This window comes from Pinus tabuliformis, chromosome 6, assembly GCF_031772625.1.
Source record: "Pinus tabuliformis cultivar Carrire ecotype Pingquan chromosome 6, CPIR1, whole genome shotgun sequence".
Taxonomy (NCBI): Eukaryota; Viridiplantae; Streptophyta; class Pinopsida; order Pinales; family Pinaceae; genus Pinus; species Pinus tabuliformis.
Window position 1 is genome coordinate 649,878,554 of NC_142292.1, and position 8,130 is coordinate 649,886,683.

Sequence of the window (8,130 nt, forward strand, 5' to 3'; positions counted from 1 at the left end):
GTTAATGTTTATTTGAGCTAACATCTTCTGTGGAAGGCTATTTGTGGTCTTTGTTTGGTGATGCATGTGTGCAGGTAGTAGATCTATTGTAGGAGGTGATATCTCTTGGTTGGAGCATATAATTTCTGCATCAAACCCAACACCCTTCACCAATCTACGAGGGTTGTAGGTGTGAGCTCAAACCCTTAGTGTAGAGGCTACATGCATGATTGATTGCTTGAGCATATAGATTAGGATTTATATATGTGATTGAGTTAGTCATATATTTTGTTGTCTGGTAACCTTGCTAGGGCCATAGGGTTACAGAGCAATGTCTCCTTGTGTGTGAATTTTTCCACAACATAATTGGTGCTTTCAATGAGAGCATTGGTGTGGGCTTGTTTAAAAGGTCATCTCTTATTGGGGTATTTCCTCAATTAACACCGCTCGACATTGCATCATCCTCTAAAGCTCCTATACATATGATCTATTTCGACACCTATGGAACCCATAGACCTCCCAATTCTTGGGTGGTGTCGCTTGATCTTATGGAAGTTGATCAAGTTAGTGAGCATCCTTTGCCACTTGTTATGGAAGAGACTTCCCCTCCTGACATTGGTTAGAAACTCCATCACAATATGGAATATGACCAGGTTCCTTTGCCCACACGGGTTTTCACTTTGCTTGTTTCACGTGACTCTTTTGATGACAAACCCCCCTGGCTAGTCAACTTGAAGGTCATGGACTTACCCATTGTTAATCCTAGGGAGTTTATGCCTCTTCCTACCTCTAGTCTCCCCCATTCGAAACAAGTAGAGTTTGGCAACATAAATCACGGAATAATTTAGAGGGCACAACCTTGGCCTTCCTTGGAATTGCCACCCCTAGAACGAGTTAAGTCTTGGGTTTATACTATCAAAATTTCCAATTAATTTCCCAGTTCATTACCACTTATTGATGAGCATTTTGTACCCCCTTTATGTCTTGATCCTCACTTATGTCATCAGGTTAATTTCGAGAGTGCAACTATGTTAGAATGTCCCCGACATGGTCAACCTTTCTGGATTGTGCAGTTTGATTTCCTTTGGCATGGCCCCACATTGGTGAGCCATATGGTCCCCTCACCTTGCATGAGTTCGCGTATGGAAACCCTTGGTCTGTGCCCGGCTGTGGGAACACATTAGCATGACCTATTGTACTACGTTTCATTTGCACATATTTACACATGAGTGTGATGCTTGATATTTTTTTTTGGTTTGGTGTGTGATGTGAGTATTTGGCATGCCTTATTTATGCCAAAAATACAAAAAAAATATAAAATAAAAAAATATGTGGCCTTGTTTTGACCTCCTTCATGCTTTACTTCTTTCATTATGTGATTTAACCATGGGTCTAGTCTTGCTGGATGGTTTTTACAGGATAGGTGTGGCATCTTATTGCCACATCCATTGGACCTTAGGTGTGTTTCTCTTAAACTGGCATACAGGGGTAGGCCACGTTGTAGCTCCTAGAGACAACCCCTGGGTTGAGGAGAGGTCAGTGCCTAGGACATCTTAGTGTCTCTTGAAGATAATTCATTGTTGCTCAAGAGATAAATGAAAAATGATTTTAAATCTGGTTCAATTACCTTTCACAGAGGTAGATTCAAACACACACATAAACAATATAGATCATCCCAAGAATAAATATCCAATTCTAGTGGCCTACACACATTAAATGCAACTCAATTTGTCGTTGTAGTAAATATGGGAAGGAGGAAAATAAAAAAGGAATTCAGCACAGAGGGTTGGACATACCCAGAATCCTAAGCAGTAAATCCCAGTATAACCATGAAAGAATAAGGAAATGAAGTGCAAAAATTATGGAGCGCATTTTAAGGTTTCCAGCTCAATATTTCATAAGTACTTTCTGCTATAGTATAACATAGTAAATTTGCAATCTCACAGGTACTATCTGCTACAATATAACATAAGTAAATCCATGATTTATGAGTGAATCCAACAACTACAACTTACACAATTTCTGAGGAAGAGAAACACATATGAAGTAACATACCGAGGAAGAACACATACTACAAATTGCTATTCTTGGAATCACCAAATATTCTTCATTAATCTTGAAAAATGGAGTCCATATCAAAGGCTCAAACTTTTGAAATTTGTATAACAATTACCACCTCAGGAACAAGCAACTGAACCAAAACTTGGAACCTCCCTGCCTGAAAACAAAAATCAAAATATTTGAAAACATAGAATTCCGACCCCTAAGAACAGAATTTTGAAACCATTCTAATGAGTTTCCTCTTCCCTTATATAGAGGGAGAGATCTCTAACAACAGTTACAAAATATCCCAAAATGCTCGAGTTGTCTGAACTACCAACTATTGAGCGTGCAAATGTATTAGCTATCCTAATGATTGCATAACAAAATTGATTCTTTTCTTGAAAACGGAAAATTGACAAAACATGAAAAACGTGAGGTGTCCTTATCGACACAAAAAATATATCCAACGTCAATTCCTCAGATTTCCTCTGAACAAGCCACACCTCTGCCATGGTATTCCTCCACGGTTACCAGCCAATTCACTTGTCCCTTTCTACCTTTAACAGATTAAAACCTCCCCTTTTTGGAGTTGGACGTTGTTGAGTGCGGTGGCGTTAGAGGTGCTCTATAGTTTAGCTTTCGACCCATCCATATTCCATACTCTATGTGCTGCAGTATTGCGCCTTAATGTATCGTATCTCTTATCAAAATAATGTTACGAAATCACAGCATTTTGATGCCCTTAACTCCTTTTCATTTAGCTCCTTATTGCTTATTCACCATAGAAAAACTGCCTGTGACCGAGGCTTTCATACAACACTACATTCTAGATCTCGGAGTGCACATGCATAATAACTTGATTTAAAAGAACATTATAAATTACGAAATCTCGATTTTCTTTCAACTCCTTCATTCCCTTAGCCCCCTTCTTGTTTTTCCTCCATGGGACCTTTTCTTGTGACCACTAGTGTAGTGCTTCACTGTTGTGGTATCAGAGCCTTCGTCCATTTGTAACTCTATTAAAATAGAAGTTATGAAATCATAATATTCCAATGCTCTTAGCCCCTTTTCTATTGGCCTTGTTATCCCAAATCTGCCATAGAAATAGGTGCTGTTATCACAAAATCGTGTACTGATGGCTGCTACCAGTTAGATTTTATGTAACTACTTCAGACCAGGCTTTAGACTAAGGTTAGCCTCCTTAGTCAGAGAGGGCTCTCTCACAGATTTGTGATAGGAATTATTAACAAGAAAAGATGGCTAACTCTTCAAACATTTTATGAAAACAAGCTGGTTGGAACAACAAAATAACATCTCTTCCATTGGGCTCATGGAGTCAAATACTTCTGCAGTAAACTATAAACCACTCAATCATAGAAGCCAAGGCATATAATGTTTAACACTCAAAACATCTCTCAAAAGAACCTCAACTCATAAATATACACAGGAAGTCTGAGCACTAGGTGAATTCAGAGTGATTGCATATTTAGTGAGCTGTAAAATATATAAAGGATAATGACAAAACCACACATATTCTGAGCATTGAACACATGATGAATCTTGGGAAGAAAAAGTAATCCTTATATTACTGTCAAAAAGTCTTTTTACATAAGCTGATAAAAACTCTGTTTTTTCATAAATCTCCAACCCCTATTACATCCTAATCTGATCCATTTATAGGAATACATTCTTCCCTCTCTAGAGCGAGCTCAAAGGCTCTATTAACTACTCCTATATGCTATTTAACTAATTCATTAATTACAAAAGTGCTGAGCTGTAATTACACAAAATCCTAATCAAACTAAAACACTAATTCCATTCTCCTCGTAACATGATTCTTCTTGGATCCTTGACAGCTGTCCTCCTTCAGTTAGGCTGAGATGGCTGAGCTAAAGATGCAATAAACCAGCTAACCTTGGATGCTTGAAAGCGCTGATGGCTCATTAATTGACCAAAAGATGTGCTCTGTTTTTACGGTCTCTGTCTCCCAACATTCTCCGAAAATGTAGCAGCATGTTCCCAAATCTTTAATAACTCAAAGTATTGAACGCTGCTACCAAATACCATGTTTCCAAATGAGCTGTAGGCTGTATTGATGTATAGGTGTCTCTCTTCTAACATTCCCGGTCAAACTGTTTATTCTGCATTAAAAACATCACCTACAGCAGTTTCGTAGCGCGCTACGAAACTGCTGTGTGATTTAAAAAACACAGTCTTCCTCTAAACTCCTCACAAAATTGAATAGCTGCTGTTGCCATTCTTCAGTTTCACCTCAAAATCTGAAAGAAGAAATGTATGCCAATCATTGGCCATGAAAACAAAACCCTCCCCATAAGGTCCACTAAAGTGTTCACTGCTTGAGAGATTAGTTTCAATAGCTGCCTGACATAAGAGGTTAAAACAAGTTCATTGTCATCCTTCAATTTCTGCTGTAATAACAAATAGCTCTGCATTTCTTGCTGTAACCTTTGCTTGTGTACTGGTCGGTTTACCATTACCGCAGGTAGTGACAATTTTACCAGAATCTAGTGGACCAACAGGAAGTTTATTAGTAGAAGTAGAACCTTCTAACATTGCACCCTGTGTATTTTCCAGACATCCATTCTGCTCATTTTGACATGTATCACTGTGTTCCTTTAAGTGCTGGTGTTCAAATGACCTTAATTCTGATGTGGAATCTGCAAGTCCCTCCACCATGCCATCCTCAATAGGAAATTCCTCTGCATCTTTAGTTGATTCACATGACATTACATCATTATCTGTTGCTAATGCCAAATTAAATTTGGAGTCAACAAAGTCTTTATCATTACTGAGGGTCCCCTATATTTCTCGAATCCATCCATTGTGCCATAGCTGGTCTCATACTATCAAGATGAATGGCAGCATCCGCCAGAACATAATTGTTTAAAGCATTAGGTCATAAAGCCTCTGACATAAGAACCATTCAGAGGCATTAAATAAGAATTAAAACCAGGTCTGCTACCAAAGAAATTGTTGTTTCCAAACTGAATGCTATTGACATAGGATCCATGTATTCCCAATTCTTCTAACACTGGCATAATTGCCTCTGTTGGAGGAACCTCTGAAGGAAATGGCCAATATTGACTCTCTGGATAATGTACGTGTTGATAAATAGAGCCTGGATGTTGAAATTGATGACCATAAAAAATATTATCTGTGTTGAATGTTGAAATCGACGTCCATCCAGGGCTGTAAAAGGTCTGAGGAGGATGACCGCCATCGATTGATGGATAAAACAAAGGAGAAACCTCATGTTGAAAAACTGGTAGATGATATCCAATGTCATTTACAAATGCAGAATGCTGATATCCATCAGTCTCTGGTACATATGGACTATTTAAATTCTGCAACATTAAAAGCTAGGAAGAAAAGTCATCCTCTCATAATAAAATCTTTCAGAACGGCACAGCTGCTCATTCTCAATTATAACAAAAAAGAAAACCTTCCTCTCAGTGAACTTTATACCTATCAGACTAACTGGACATCAGTTATATCTCATCAACTGCCTGCAACAACTCATCTACCTCTTGTTTCAAAACAATAAGCTTCTGCTCATGAGAAGATATGCGACTGTCAATCTCCTTACTTGGTAGCTTCTTATCGTAGCTATCAACTACTACAGTATGTTTCTGAATTAACTTGTCCTGCTTTTCTTTCTCTTTATGAATTAACTCTTCTACCTTGCCTTTACCTGAAAGCTTCTTAACACAAGCTCCCAGCACTTGATCGACATAATCAAGTCGATCAGGATGAACCCGAAGTGTGAATGTAAGCAACGATACATGCAAACTAATAGCTCCAACAAGTGGCATATCTGGTTGTGCTTCAATAACCTTAACAATGGCACTGCTCAACTTGGTAAAAGCTTCTACTTGCAAAAATTCTGGCATAACCTCTGGACTTAAAGATGCATAATTTGAGAGACGTTCCATCAATTGAGACATCACTGTTTTTATATCAACAGTTGGCTGAAGCTGAGGGCAAGCACCGAGGAGTGTTTCCAGAGTTTGCAAATGGTAATCATCTGGAAATACTTGGATGATACAGTCCATAAGATAGTACTGTGCAAGCTCATCTTTGCAGTTAACAACCTGCTCCAAGACTCTGGGAAGCACAATATCTTTGTACATTTCAAGGTCCACCCCCTCTATCTGGCTAAGGACATGTAAGTTTTTCCCTACAAGATCACGAAGCTCGCTCCTTTCCTTCTCCCGTTTCTCTTTCTCCCTCGCAGGTCCCTGATGCTGCATTCGGACCCACAGTTTATTCATCTCTGTGAAATTCTGAAGTACAAACTCCACTGCGTCCATTACAGTCCCCCCATCACCTTCATATTCAGACCCAACATCTGGTAATTTGTCTCTGCTAACCTGGGACAAGTAACTCCTTAAAAACAGACCACGAATAGGATGCTGGATTCCACGACTCATTTCAACAAGATCTTTCAAAACATCTTTGGCTGGGGCCTCCTTTGACTTAATATATACAGATCCCACTGTACAAAGGAGATACAATCTAGGCAAGATGTTGCCTGCGTGCTGCACGAGCTCATACAAGTCAATAATTGTACATCCTCGCTTGGTCTCCTCCCTGAAAAAGAATTCCAGCTTCCTGAGCTCGTCAAATGCTCGCATGTAGAGCTCGTAATATTTGTGAGGCGAAAGCTTGGATGTTCTGAGTTCCGCAAGCATCTGAGCCGAATACTTCAGAGCGTCCCGAAGATTATTCGAGTCCAGGGCTCGATGCATATAAAAGGCGTTCTGCTGGAGGCCCGCGATGCCTTCGGCCAGCCATTTCTCCTGCTCCTCTGCGCTGCTCATCGATTCGTTCTGCATTTTCCGAATCGCCAAACCCTCGGTTTCTTCGTCGTGTTTATACTGCTCTTCTTAATGTATGCGGTCACTGGACCTCTCCATTTGCAGTTCATCCATCAACTCTTCGTCGCTCTGATCGTGTTTTCTTGAGAGCGCTCTTTTCATTACAAGTTCCGCAATCGCCTCCAAATTATCATCTTTGTCTCCATAGTACTTTCTCAGCTCCTTTAAAATTTCAATGGTCTCAACGTCTTTTACTAACGCTGAAGATAATTTCTTTAAACCTTCTTCTACTTCCGTCAACTCGGAAGAGGCCTCTCCATCTCTATTGCTGCTACAGAAGGGCCGAGCATAAAATGAAACCCTCGGGGCGCTGCTATACCTGCGATGGCATAAAATTTGCCTGGTGGCCGACGGAGCATACTTCAATAGATTTCTCATATTACAAAAACTCTAATCCTCGCCCTCACCCTGTCAATGGCAACCTGTAGGTACCAGTTTGCATGTCATGTTCTCCTCGGAATATTCAATCCCAACCCAGGTTCAGACCGCAGAGAAGAGTCGGTTTGCCAATTACAAAAGCTTCACGCTGGCTTGTCATTTGGGTGTAAGGTACAGGAGTAGTCGAGGTGAATATACTACTTGCCACATGCCGTGCTGTGTCCAGAGCCGATTCTAATAGTTGATTAACACTCAGCACATGTACATTAGCAATATATTCTCCTTTCTCAACCGCTTTAAGAAACCATGATAATGCTTTCGCATGGTCACGGGGAACCCCCTTCAAACCAAAGTAGTAGAATACACCAACTTTATACATTGCCACTGCATTCCCTTTTGGGCCTTTGCATCACTCTGCTCATCATCTAAATTTAGTATATGAACCTTCTACTGAAAACCCGAGCAAATCCCCAATTTCGTAGCGCGCTACGAAATCACTTGAAGCATGTTGCGCTGCGAAACTGTTAAAAGAGGATTCATGCGCTGCAAAAACACCCTGTCCTTAAGCTAGGCTAAAAAAAAATTTGGCAACAAAATTTTCAGTGATAACAGGTGCCATGACAAGTGGCTTAGCATTTGGGTGCTAAGGCCTTTAGGATCCTTTGGGGGCCTATTTCCCTTTGTAATTTCTCTTCTTCCCATGGTTCCTTTAAGTCTCCCACAACGTTGGCTTGAGGGGGCTTGACCCAGGTTCAGTGTTAATTAGCCAAACAAATCCCTACACTACTGGCCCTTTCGGCATCAACTCGCGGAGTGTGGACCGAAGTCTCAC

At 40.2% G+C, this 8,130-nt stretch overlaps 1 pseudogene; it reads right to left on the reverse strand.

The window, feature by feature from the left end:
* Positions 1–5,466: 5,466 nt before the first annotated feature.
* On the reverse strand, positions 5,467–6,937 carry LOC149260292 (vacuolar protein sorting-associated protein 35A pseudogene; annotated as a pseudogene).
* Between the last annotated feature and the right edge of the window lie 1,193 nt (positions 6,938–8,130).